This window comes from Myotis yumanensis, unplaced genomic scaffold (genome assembly GCF_028538775.1).
Source record: "Myotis yumanensis isolate MYYU_CA2020_CCGP unplaced genomic scaffold, mMyoYum1.0.hap1 SCAF_6, whole genome shotgun sequence".
Classification (NCBI taxonomy): domain Eukaryota; kingdom Metazoa; phylum Chordata; class Mammalia; order Chiroptera; family Vespertilionidae; genus Myotis; species Myotis yumanensis.
This window is the reverse complement of record NW_027223757.1, coordinates 46622252-46635233: the sequence shown is the minus strand read 5'-3', so window position 1 is coordinate 46635233 and position 12982 is coordinate 46622252. Positions and strand designations below refer to the sequence as shown.

The following is a 12982-nucleotide window of genomic DNA, read 5'->3' as shown; positions in this document are numbered from 1 at the left end:
TAAAGGGGGAGGAGCCTGAGTATCTAAGAGCTAGAAAGAAATAAAAAAATATATAACTTAGTAAGCCAAAGGAAGAAAATTTCAAAAAGAAACATAGCCAGAGATGAGAAATTTCTGGCAAGATGAAAAACAGTGCTCTTTGGGGTATTAATATCATTTATGAGCTTAATGAAGCATTTTTTTGTGAAGTGGTTCAATTGGAAGATAGATTGCAATAGCTTGAGGAGCAACAGGAAGATCAGAAGTTGAATCAAGGAATGTAGATTACCCTCTCAGGAAGCATAGTGTAAACAAAGACAGTAATGGCCCCATAACTAGATGGGGACTTAGGCATTTTTTATATCCCAGACTCCACTTCCTCATTTATGAAAGGAGAAAAATAATGCCTGGTTAGTAGTATCATGAGGATTAAAATCTATTACTAATTGAATGCTCTTGTGTCCTTTCCCTAAATCAAGTTTTTTTAAATTTTTTTTTTTGTACATACCTGAGTTTGACCTCAGGAAATATTAACATCATTCCTTTAGCACTTAGAACAAGGACAGTTTAAGTTTGGTCTGGGAATAAATGTAATTAAGGCAGAATATTTCTTACCCACCTTGCAAACCAAAGAAATGGCCTCCAATGGAGATACTAGGAGCAAATGCCACTTGCTTTGAGTCAGTTTGACCCACTAAGAATCCCTGTTATGGATTACTTCAATATTCAAACATTTCTTTAAATTCAGTTCTTGAAATTTCTTGCCACTTCTCATGTTTTGAATTGAAGATTTCAAAAAGCCAAATGAGCCTGTGCTTAAATGGACATGACATAACAATCGCTGCCAGCTCATAGGGACATAGGCAGAAACAGGGAAAGCTCAGTCCACGCTGCAGGTGCAGGAAGCAGGTAACAACCTTGAGTTACTCTATCAAATTCAAGGCTTGGAGTTCCCAGATTTCCCAAGAAGACAGTGATAGAGGCCACAACGAAAGGCTCATCTCAAGTTACCAACTCTTCAGGTAAGAACAAGAAAGCTCTGTGGTTCAGCCATTTCTAATGTAAAACAAGGGTTCTGTTAGTCACCAGGAAAGAGAACCAACAAAACATTAATCAAAGAAACAGAAAATACATTATCCTTTTAGAAATTTTTAAAATGTGAACGTGCCCTTAATTTAGCCTAGGCAGTGAGAATTTCTTGAGTGTGTATGTGCGGTTTGTAACTTAAACTTTTTGGAGCTTATCCAGATCCTACTTCACATACGAATCCAGGATTGCCCTTTAAGGATGTCCTGCACAGAACTTGTTACTCGTAATTTTAAGTAAAAATTGACAAGGAATGCTTTTGCAGCCCAGTAGGAGTCAGCTATGTGCACGTCACCAGACTTGGAGGAAACCCATTTAACCCTCCTATTTTCTTCTACAAAGTTGAAAAAGCTGCAGTTGGGAGGGACACTCAGATAGCTCTGGTGGCTCGTTCTGTTCCTTTTGGAGTTGACCTATGAATGCGCTGGAAGAAAAACAATCATCTTATTGTCTCCTTTCATACTGTTTAAATTGCAGGAAGAAGCAGCTTTAAGAGAAAGTAAGTTTTGTTTTCTTTCCCTTAATGTTTCCTACATGTTTTTTATGTGGTGTTTTGGCTTCTGAAGTACAAGAAATTCCTATAAACTTTCTAGTGACTGCATAAGAGAAAACTTGTACTTGGCAGATAAGTATAGATCTTGAAGTTTCTTAGAAACTTTTTAAAAGCCATTTGAGCCAACAGTTATCAAACTTTATATGCTGAGCTGTTCAGATTTCTCATTTTGATGATATGCATGTGGAAGCAACATAGTGTCCAGCTAACTCTTTGGAGCTGCCTCGTGAGTTCTGAAAATAGTCTTTATTCACGAGGCATAGTTTCATTGTCATAAAGGGGTGGCGGGTTTCATTTGACTTCATTTATTTGAATGACTAATTTTATCACTGAGATTTATGGTGGATTTATATGTCCAGAGCACACTTTGAAGTCCTTTACATATTTTAAGTGTGATTCCTATTTTCAAGAAAAATCCGCCTACTTTCCAGTAACAGGCATAGAGACGATTCCTAATTTTAGGTGTTCTAAGATTAAATTAAAATGTCTGTGTGTCTAGCCCACACATATATAATATGCTTCATGTATCTAAAGCATTGCTTCTTGAAACTGAGATAGCGTTACTTAAGCAAAAGCATGTATCCCATGTTTATGCTTCCTCCTCTACTATTTTAGTCAGACCCTCTTTCATGTCTGTCATCCATTTGAAAACCAAATGCAACTTCTCAGTTGTCAATTTCGGTTTCAGGATTGTGAAAACTAAAAGAAAAAAAAAAGTCATTAATAAAAATGGATAATTCTCATAAGTAAAATGTGTAAAAAAAACCCTTAAGTAATTTTAGCCTTCATTTCACATCCATAATATGGCATTCTAGCATTTTTATTAGCAAAGTGTATGGATTAAAATACAACACAAATATTGCAAACATATGTCATACAAGAGAGTTCTTAACATATTTATTGTGATTTATGCCTAAATCCAGAATCCAAATTGCTTGATGGAAAAGGTAAACGCTGATGTCTGTTTTCTACACTTGCTCTATTTATTCCCACATGTCATCATTAGTTGCCAATTCTGGGGCCGTTCTACCTAAACAAGAGCAGAGACTTGTGCTTTAATGTAACATCACCTCACTGACAAGTTTACTTCTTATTTTTATTGTACTTGCCAACAACATTTTGAGTAAAGCTGGATTAATTTGGGTTCCTTAGACAAGCCCAATAAATTTCTACTATATAATATTGAAAATAAATGGTTTTCTAGAATATGTTAGAGAAACCTTGATTTGTTTTCAATCTAGGAAACATGATCTCTTTAAAATTGAAAACCAAATACTTGGGTTCACATGGGAAGCTCTGAGTCAGATGTCAGTTAAACAATCTTGCATTTCCATGTTCTTGTAAATTGTCTTTTTCCTGTCTGATTGTCATCATTTTTCTGTACCTTTTGGTACCCTGAGAGGGCTGGAGGAGGGGAAGAGGAGAGAGGGAGGAAACCTCTTCCTGCCATAATATCTTGAATCCCTCCAAAATGATCAGCTTGAGCATTTTATCTACCCCTACATCTTTGGGATTATAGATCTCAATAGGATCAATGGACCCTCTTCTCAGAAAAGTCCATTGCAAATAGATATTTCAGTGGCATTTCTGGCATTGAGAGACTCCTGAAATCTGTCCTTGAGTATTCTCTGCTGTCCTTATCATGAACCACTATTCTCCATGAAGCCATACAACTCAGCTTCAAACATCCTGGGGCAAGGGGTTCACCAACTTGCCAAAAGGCCTGGGGAGGGAGTATATGCCTAAGCTGTTTCTCTAATTCCTCACCTGAGGACAGGTAAGGTTTAGGCAAGAATTATAGCTGAAGATGAAGTTCAAAGGTTAACTTTAAAGCAGGTCCTGATCTAATTCATGGTTACCCTTGTTCTGGGCATGTCATGGGAAGAACAGTGGAAGATTCAAGTAGCAAAATAAGGCTTTCAATGGAAGGTGAGAGTGTTAAGCCTCTAAAGACCCCAGAATGTGGAAAGGAAGGCTGCAGCAGATCTCCCTGTTTCTCTGGCCATCCTCCTGAATCGCTGTGCCCACCTAATAGTGGATTGGAAGACAGAAGGGAAGATCTAAACGAATGCCCATTATCTTCTACCCTCCACTTCAGGGATCACAGTCTCTCATTTTTCTTTCTGTATTATCTCCTTCCATCAGCATTTAACCATGTTCAAAATTTCCTATCTTGCAAAGCATCTCCGTTATTGAGCTCCAGTGACCCTCATTCCTCAGCCTCACGGATGAATCTCTTGAAGAACCTCCCCTTCCTCAGCCCACACTTCTCAATCTACTGCACTCTGGCTTTAGTCCTCATCAGTTTCCCTCGGTGCTCATTGAGGTCATCAATTACTAGTGCATTGCTAAGTCCAGCAGCCATTCCTCATTCTCTATCGACTTGGTGTCTCAAAAGCATTTTACCCTATTCTCTGCTTTCCCCATCTGGAAACACACTTTACCCAGGATTCCCACAATAACAAACTCCCAGGTTTCCTCCACCTCTTGGACCACTATTCTCAGTTTGTTTTACAGAGTCCCCTTCTCCCCTACTTTCTAGACTCCCTTTCTCTTTCTTGGCAATTGCATTGCTTCACTTATCATCCATTCCATATGCTTATGAATCCAAAAGTTTTATCTCTGTCTTTTCTAAGCTACAGACCTAACTCTGCTGAGTACAGGACTGCTCAGAGCAGGTTTGTACACCAGTGAATATAATGAGGAAGGGGGCGGGGAGGGGGAATATCAGAGACAAACCAGGTAAATGTTTTTATTGATTTCAGAGAGGAAGGGAGCGGGAGAGAGAGATAGAAACATCAATGATGAGAGAGAATCATTGATCAGCTGCCTGTTGCATGTCGAACACTGGGTGTTGGCCCCACACTGGGGATCGAGCCCATAACCCAGGCATATGCCCTTACTGGGAATTGAACTGTGACCTTCTTCTGGTTTATAGGTAGACACTCAACCACTGATCTACCCTGGCTGGGCCAGGTAAAATTTTTGACATGGAATTTGCCATAGGATCCCTTCCAAAATGCCCAAGTAACTTATATGGTTTCTCTGCCCCATCTCTTTAGCTCCCAGCTGAACAAACAGCTCTACTTGGCTGTCCCTCAGTCTTCTCAAATGTTACCATTTTTTTAAATCTAAAAGTAATTTCATTATTTCCTTCTCCTATTCCCCACCCTACTTCTTTCAAGTATATTCTTGTATAGTAAATGGCACCACAATGCAACCAGAAACTTGAGATGAACTAACTCTTCTCCCTCAATCATATATCCAAAGAATCTCTCTAAGTTCTGCGAGGCACCCTTGGACATTCACCTACTTTTTTCCTTTGTCACTGCCACCGCCCTATTTCAGGCTGCCATCTCCCTTTACTTGTCTAAGAGTAGCTTTTCATTGGCCTCCCTGCATCCAGAATTGCCCTCTTCTGCATTCCACATATTGAAGCCAGAGTGATTGACCTAAAACAACTACTGGTCTAAAAACATTTGATTTTGCCAACCTCTTACTTCAAAACTTTCCCTGACTCTCTACAGGCCTTCCAATAATAATCAGATTCCTTCTCCAGGTTAAGGAGAAGTAGCACAGTGAATTATATAGCCCATCTCTTCTACCTTGAAGGTGCTCAGGAACCAGCTCTGGGTCTTTGTAAAAACGCAGGTTCTGTAGATCTGGGTTGTGTTGGCGCCTGTGTTTTCACATTTGTAATAAGCTCCCAGATGATGCTGATAATAGTGCACATGGACCATAATTTTTATGCCAAATTGGCTGAAGCTCAGATCTCAGTTGTGTTACTCATTAAGTCTGGGAACTTAGAAAGGTCACTAGCCTCTGTGTCTAGTTTTCCTTGTACATAAAGTGGTCATAATGGTGTACCTTCTTAGGTTTGTTTTGAAAAATAAACATGTTATATTAAAATTACTTGCAACAGAGTGTTACCAGTAAGTGCTAGTTATTATTACTAGTTAAGATCTTGAATAATTTAGCCTCTAAATCCTTTTCCAAGCCACACACACACACAGTCTACTAATTAATAGAAATAAATGCATTCCATTATCAAAAATCCACCTGGGAAACTGATACATGAAATCCAAAAATCTTATAAACTATAACCTAAAGAAAAAATAGATAACAAGATAAATTCCCAAAAGCATTTAAAACAAGAATTAATGGTTATTCTGATCAACGTAATTAGAATATTTATTGTTTTGTTTGTTTTATTAGCCAAGAGCTTAGAAATGATGCTATTCATTCCTTCATTTTATTTTTGTTAAGTTTTAAACTACAGAGCTAGCGCAATCGGAGAATCATTTAACATCCTGGTTAATAAAAGCTTATCTATACTAATAAAAGGGTAATATGCTCATTAGACCAAGTTGACTGGACATCTTCCAGACGTCTGATTTCCTTCTGGACAGTTAGGGGGCAACCAGGCTGGCAGGGGGGCACTTAGGGGGCAACCAGGCCAGCAGGGGGGCAGTTAGGGGGTGACCAGGCGGCAGGGGGGCAGTTAGGGGGCAATCAGGCTGGCAAGCAGAGGGGTTAGGGGCGATCAGGCTGGCAAGCAGAGGGGTTAGGGGCAATCAGGCAGGCAGGCCAGCGGTTAGGAGCCAGCAATCCCGGATTGCAAAAGGGATGTCCAACTGCTGGCAGGATGGGGCCTAAACCAGCAGTTGGACATCCCCTAAGGGGTCCCGGATTGCAGAGGATGCAGGCTGAGCTAAAGGACCCCCCCCATCCCCATGTACGAATTTCATGCACCAGGCCTCTCTATATATATCAGTCTCTCTTTCTTCTCCCTTCCCCCCACTTATACAGTACAACTGACTAAAGAATAAAACCACCTTTATTGGAACAGGTATGTGGTTTTGAAAGTTCCAATTAGTCATGTGCCCCTCCATTCAGAGTTCTAAGACAATTGCAAAATAGACACAGGTGTCATATCTGGATCAATTTGTCATCAATTGTATTATTGTTAAAGCTGAATTGGAAAACAAAGCCTTTTCTAAAGACTGTACCACCAGCCTGATCCCAGGTGTATGTGTGAGGGGGGTGGGGGTGGGGGGTAGAACAACTTGGACCCCTGCAGCACTCCTTTCAGGGGAGCAGAGTTTTGGGCCCTGCGCTAGCATTTCCACTGAAGTGAGGGGGAGTAACACTTTGCCCAGTTACTTCTCACTCCTCAGTGGAGTAGAATCAGTGAGCCCAAGGGAGGGACATTGTATCTCCAATGCTTTCAAAAGAGAGGATTATTTTTTATGACAAGTATAGAAATCTGGGGGAAATAAGAGGTTCTCTCATATAATTATTTTAAGTATTCATCTTTTAAAACTTTTTAATTATTTTTTTCAATTACAGTTTACATTCAATATTATTTTGTATTAGTTTCGGTGTACAGCATATTGGTTAGGCAATCACACAGTTTACAAAGTGTTTCCCCTGCTATTTCATATAATTTTTAATTTAAAAAATTCCTGGTTTCTTATACATTTACTAGAGGCCCGTTGCACAAAGAGATTCATGCAATAGGCCAGCCGGCACTGGTTTTCCTCTGGCACCCAGGACCCAGGCCTTTGCTCCAGCTGCAGCGGAGAAACCAAGCCTCGAGGCTTCTCCGGTCTGACCACAGCAGAGAAGCCAAGCCTCTTCAGTTTTCTGTCGTCTTCAGTCTTCGGTCTTCGCTCGGGCTGGAGCCTTCAGTCTTCGCCCTGAGTCTGCATATGCAAATTAACTGCCATCTTTGTTGGGTTAATTTGCATACTCATCCTGATTGGCTGGTGGGTGTAGCAGAGTGACACCAATTTGCATGTTTCTCTTTTATTAGTGTAGATCAGTGGTTCTCAACCTTCCTAATACCACGACCCTTTAATACAGTTCCTCATGTTGTGGTGACCTCCAATTTTATTGTTACAAATTGAACATAATTAAAGCATAGTGATTAATCACAAAAACAATACGTAATTATATATGTGTTTTCTGATGGTCTTAGGCGACCCCTGTGAAAGGGTCGTTCAACCCCCAAAAGGGGTCACGACCCACAGGTTGAGAACCGCTGGTGTAGATCATCAATATAAATTGTTGAAATGCCAAGTAGGAGAGATTTTAGTTGACAGCATACATCACAGACCTACTTTTACAAGGTGCCCTTCACTTGGCCAAGAAGAAAACACAGTGAACTAAATATATTCATAGCAATGTGTAGCTGAGTTTTTAAGGCTCTGACAGGTAAAAGTATTATGTTTCATATGTGGCCTTTCTATTATCAATGTTCGAGATGCTGACCTCCAGGTGTGGCCCCTCCAACCTCACCAGCAGTGCTCTCTGCTGTAGCCCACCCCCCTTGGCATGCTGTTTGACCACTTACAGAGGTCTGTGGACTCCCCAGTGCTTAGGAGCCTCCCCCCACCTTCCTTAGAGACTAACTTTTTTTCAAGTTATAGCTCCAGAGGAAGCTTTACCTGACGTTTTCTAGAAATTTCCTAAAATTTCCAGAGCACCCGATGCATACGTTCAAGCATTTCCATATGTCCTCTCCCTTTCTTCCCTCACCCCCTTCCATCCACAATATTTGCTGAGTGCTCAGCATATGCTAGTCATGCTCAAAATTCCAGCAGCCTGGAGGTAACAGCACCTGCCTGTGGAAGCTTACTGTTGAGCAGGAACGATGATTAGGGCAAATGGGCAGTATGTGTGCTCAAGTACCAAGGGCCACAAGAATTTGCAGCCAGGGTCCTAATCTGATGAAGAAATTACTTGTGAGTCTCTCCCATGCCAGCATGGAAGCTTCCCGTGGGGAGATAACTGGTCTCACCCACCAAGCTCCGTGGATGGCCCAAAGCTGGCATTTGAGAGCTCTTTGTGAAACCCACAGAACCACAGTCCACTGTGTTCAGAGAGCTAGCTGCTTATGCTTTTGAGTTTAAAAGTAAAAAGGAGCCAGACCAAGGCCGATGACAGATTGTGAAAGCTAAAGAGCTGGAGCATGTGCGTCACAGAAAGTAGTGTGATGCAAAGGCTGGGTTGGCCTCTATTTATAAAATGGAAAGGAAGTGACTGTTTGGCTCTAAACCTTTAATATCCCATCACCAGACATCTGACCTTTTTCTTCCTGCATTTACTCAGTATTCACTTGTGCCAGGCTCTGTTTTAGGTGCCAGGGACACAGCCCTGAACAAGGCCAGGAAGGTCTCTGCTCCTGTGTGTGTGACATGTTCCTATGCCTTAAAAATCCACACACGGGGTGATGCTTAGGGTGAAAATTTAAAAAACACTAAAATGTATTTGTCAACGCACACTGTGAACATTTGGTTTCCAAGAGAATAACAGATTGTCCCCTTTCCTTTACACGCCAAGCTAGCATAAACAACTCGAGATCAACACATTGTGTTTCCCAATGAAACACAACTATAAAAACACAACTGCTGAGTGAAAGCTGCGAGTACTCACTACAATCACTTTCCTTTGACAGATGCTAAGAACCAACTTTGAATCTCTGAGACTAGGAACTGATAAAAATTAAAGCTGTTTTTAAATACCACCATGGGACGCTTTAAATGGTCACTCTCTCCATCACAACAAATGTGAACTACATACACCCATAGCAATGCGTAGCTGAGTTTTTAAAGCTCTGACATGTAAGAGCATTATGTTTCATATGTGGCTTTTATTCCCCATCTCACAGGAAACTAAGAATAACTATAATAAACAAAATCCTGTAGAAATTGAGTAGCCTTGAATGTCGCAGGGGCTATGTACTTGCTTTTCAGGATAATTGGTTCATTTTTACAGCTGGTGGCAGCCCAGCTTCAGGCATGGAAGGAATCTCTCTGTTCATGCATGTGAGGCTGTTACCTGGTCAGCAATTAAAACCTGGAGTGCCAGATAGCAACAAGGAGAAGGTTTCTATCTCTTTTTTTTTTTTCTTTCTTTCTTTCTTTCTTTCTTTCTTTCTTTCTTTCTTTCTTTCTTCCTTCCTTCCTTCCTTCCTTTCTTTCTTTCTTTCTTTCTTTCTTTCTTTCTTTCTTTCTTTCTTTCTTTCCTTTCTTCCTTTCTTTTCTTTCTTTCTTTCTTTCTCTTTCTTTCTTTCTTTCTTTCTTTCTTTTCTTTCTTTTCTTTTCTTTCTTTTCTTTCTTTCTTTCTTTTTTTCTTCCTTTTCTTTCTTTCTTTCTTTCTTTCTTTCTTTCTTTCTTTCTTTCTTTCTTTCTTTCTTTCTTTCTTCCTTCCTTCCTTCCTTCCTTCCTTCCTTCCTTCCTTCCTTCCTTTTCTTTCTTTCTTTCTTTCTTTTTTTTCTTCCCTTTCTTTCTTTCTTTCTTTTTTTCTTCCTTTTCTTTCTTTCTTTCTTTCTTTCTTTCTTTATTTCTTTCTTTCTTCCTTTTCTTTCTTTCTTTCTTTCTTTCTCTCTCTCTCTCTCTCTCTCTCTCTCTCTCTCTTTCTTTCTTTCCTTCTTTTTGAAAAATCACAGCAGGAGTCTAAGTTTCCCATACAACTCATCCCATACAAGTTTTTTGCCCATTTATATATGAAAACAACATCAAGAAAAGGCCCCTATTAGGAGCCTGGAAATCTGAATTCTGGGTGAAGCTTTTTCACTAACCACTTTATCAGGTTAAAAGAAAGGCAACAACCCAATTTGCCCTTCAGTTTTCCTCACTTCTTAGATGAGAAAAACAAACAAGACAATTTCAAAAGTCCCTCTCAGCTCCTACATTTAGTGATTCTGTGAGAGTGGGCCTACATCAGAAGCATGTTTTATTTTTTAAAATATATTTTTATTGATTTCAAAGAGAAAGGGAGAGAGAGAAACATCAATGATGAGAGAGAATCATTGACCAGCTGCCTCCTGCATGCCCATACTAGGGATCGAGCCTGCAACCCGGAGACGTGCCCCAGCTGGAAATTGAACCATGACCTCCTGGTTCATAGGTTGCTGCTCAAGCACTGAGCCATTCCAGCCCAGCCTGGCAAAAGCATCCTTTAATAACAAAGGAAAACCATCAAAAAGACAGCGGGACCAGGAGGCTTTATTTCTAAATAGCTTCCTGTATTCATAGGAGATTCCTTTTTCTGATTTCCCCTACAAGTCTCTTCTGTGCTTCCCCTTCTACCTCCTTTCTCTCATCTTCCTTATGTAATGGTTAAGATTTAATTTTTTTAGTAACCTGTTACAGAAAAGACTGACTGTGCCACCAATATATTGAAGTGCAAAGGTCAGTTCTTTCTTTCTCCTTGAGAAAATGAGGTCACACAGAGCAAAGCTGAGAAACAAGTTATTCAAAATTATGGTGAATGTAAGATTCTTTCAATGAATCACCAAACTGGCATCCACTTTGGCCAATCTTAAAGAAAAGCTCACTTTTATTTAACATTCTGGTCCTAAATAGATCACCATTTACAAACTAGTCATCTAGTCTAAAAAGAGCTTGTAACAGTTTCTTTTAATTAGCAATGTGGGTATTTTCTATTAAGTATTTACAAATTGTTATTTAGAAGATAGATTCCACTTTTCTGAATTTTTTAGGAAAGGAATATTAGCTGATTAATACCCTCTTGGGAATTTAGTTTCAATCTGTGTAAAATGAGGAGTTGACATTGATACATCTCTTCTAATTCTTATGTGCTATGATCAAGAACAAGAGATTCAGGAGAAATAAATTTAGTCATTTGATTTGTGTTGATTTTGTTTAACTTAAAAAATAGGCCACTCATTCATTTCGTGCAAAATTCAAAAGCTACATAGTCCCACTTCACACCCGCATCCAAGTGCACTCTGCTGGTAAACTTGCAAAGAGAAAGGGTGCTTGTTATCATTTGACTTGGCCTTCCAGTTCAAGGAAAAGAAAGAGGATCTGGAGCATCCTCCCTAGAAATCAAGGAAGGAATGCTCGCCTGGAGCATTCTAAGTGGCTTCCAGTCACGTAGGGAATCACAACGATCCCTCCCAACAGGAAATCCCAAGACTGGAGGTGCTTCCACTTCTTTTCCTGGTCTTGAGCCATCATCACTTTCAATGAAGTATAAATCCTTTGAAAATTATCATCAGTTTTATTTGAGCCATCTCTCAAGGTCACCCAGTAAGTGTTGGCCACTTTCAGGCTTCAATTGAAGTTCAGAAGTTAAGTAAGACACAAAGGTTGTTCTCAGTGAACTTACATTATGATTATAAGGAAAACAACAAATCCCCAAAACATGTATAATACATCATAACACAACTTATAAACATGCCCTCAGATACCTTACAATTAAAAAAAACTTTTAAAGGTGAAATAGAACTTGACAAACTCACCTTCGTTCAGATTGCCCAGAAATGAGCTCTTCTTTCATTATTATGTTTTATGAATTTGAAGATTATAAACCAACAGAATCTATAATACCCATTAATGTCAGAACACAGGAAAGTCAATATATTACATGGTTAGACTTGGCTTCGTCTCAGGAAAAGAGGATGTGGTTGACTGTGGAATCTTATTTATTGCTCTAAGTTGAATGCTTGAAAGGTCTTTCTAATGAATTTGTTTAACTGGAGTTGTCATTAGGCTAGTCATGGATTTAAAAAACTACTGGGTAGATTCCATTAGATAAAGAGTACATCTATCAGTTTATACTGGTTACCTGCCAAATAAAGCATACTCTTCATTTTATTGGACAGTTTCAAATACAATCTATGTGTGTTCAGAATATAATTGATTTGTTTCTTATTTTTGAAAATGTGCTTGTTTAAGAGAAAATTATAGAAAATAATTTTTGCTTGATTCTCCTGTATTATGAATAGCATGCACTTTTAGTATTCATGATTATGTAGGATTAAGATAAATCAACGGTACCATGATGTTTAGAGCACAGCACCTCTAAATTCCCAGATCCATGGTTAACCTGACATGCTCTCAAGCCACTGTTGGAAAATGTTTGTCATCCTCTTAAAGTAAATTAATTAAAGATTGAGTTTTCAAATCACTCTTTATGGAAGAAAATTGGACAATAAAATATGGTGATTACAGTGACCAAGTTATAATCTCATATCACAGGATATTGAACTCAAAAATGGGAAAAAAAAGTTACAAAAGATATTGTCTTTCCTCTCTGATAAAGTGTATCTGCCTAGAATATTCTCCCAGACAGCATATTTTTTTTTCATGTTATCTTGTGCACTCAGATACCTGACCCTTGGGGGTTTTCAGCTGATTAGCATGGGTTACAGATGTGGCCCTGGTTGCAGATTTAGTCCTTCCTCACTAGCCTTAGTTTTTACAATGACTAAATAAGCTTGAGTTTGCTATTAGACACCAGGAAAAGTAGGTTGAAACAGTGCTACACAGATGGATTTATGGAGCTCCCTCTCCACTGTTAAGAAAACTACTAAGGTTCAAATACTGATAG

General features: G+C 39.3%; 1 protein-coding gene across 2 annotated transcripts in view; it reads left to right on the top strand.

Moving 5' to 3' along the window:
• Nucleotides 1–907: 907 nt before the first annotated feature.
• The window catches only part of FHL5 (four and a half LIM domains 5), a 32824-nt gene continuing 20749 nt past the window's right edge, over nt 908–12982 (top strand). The window contains exons 1-2 of one of the 2 annotated variants that reach the window (XM_070419305.1): nt 908–1001; nt 1543–1564. The gene's annotated coding sequence lies outside the window, so the exon portion shown is untranslated. Of the gene's footprint in view, nt 1002–1435; nt 1565–12982 lie in introns of those variants that run through there. The other variant, XM_070419304.1, reaches the window with a different exon arrangement.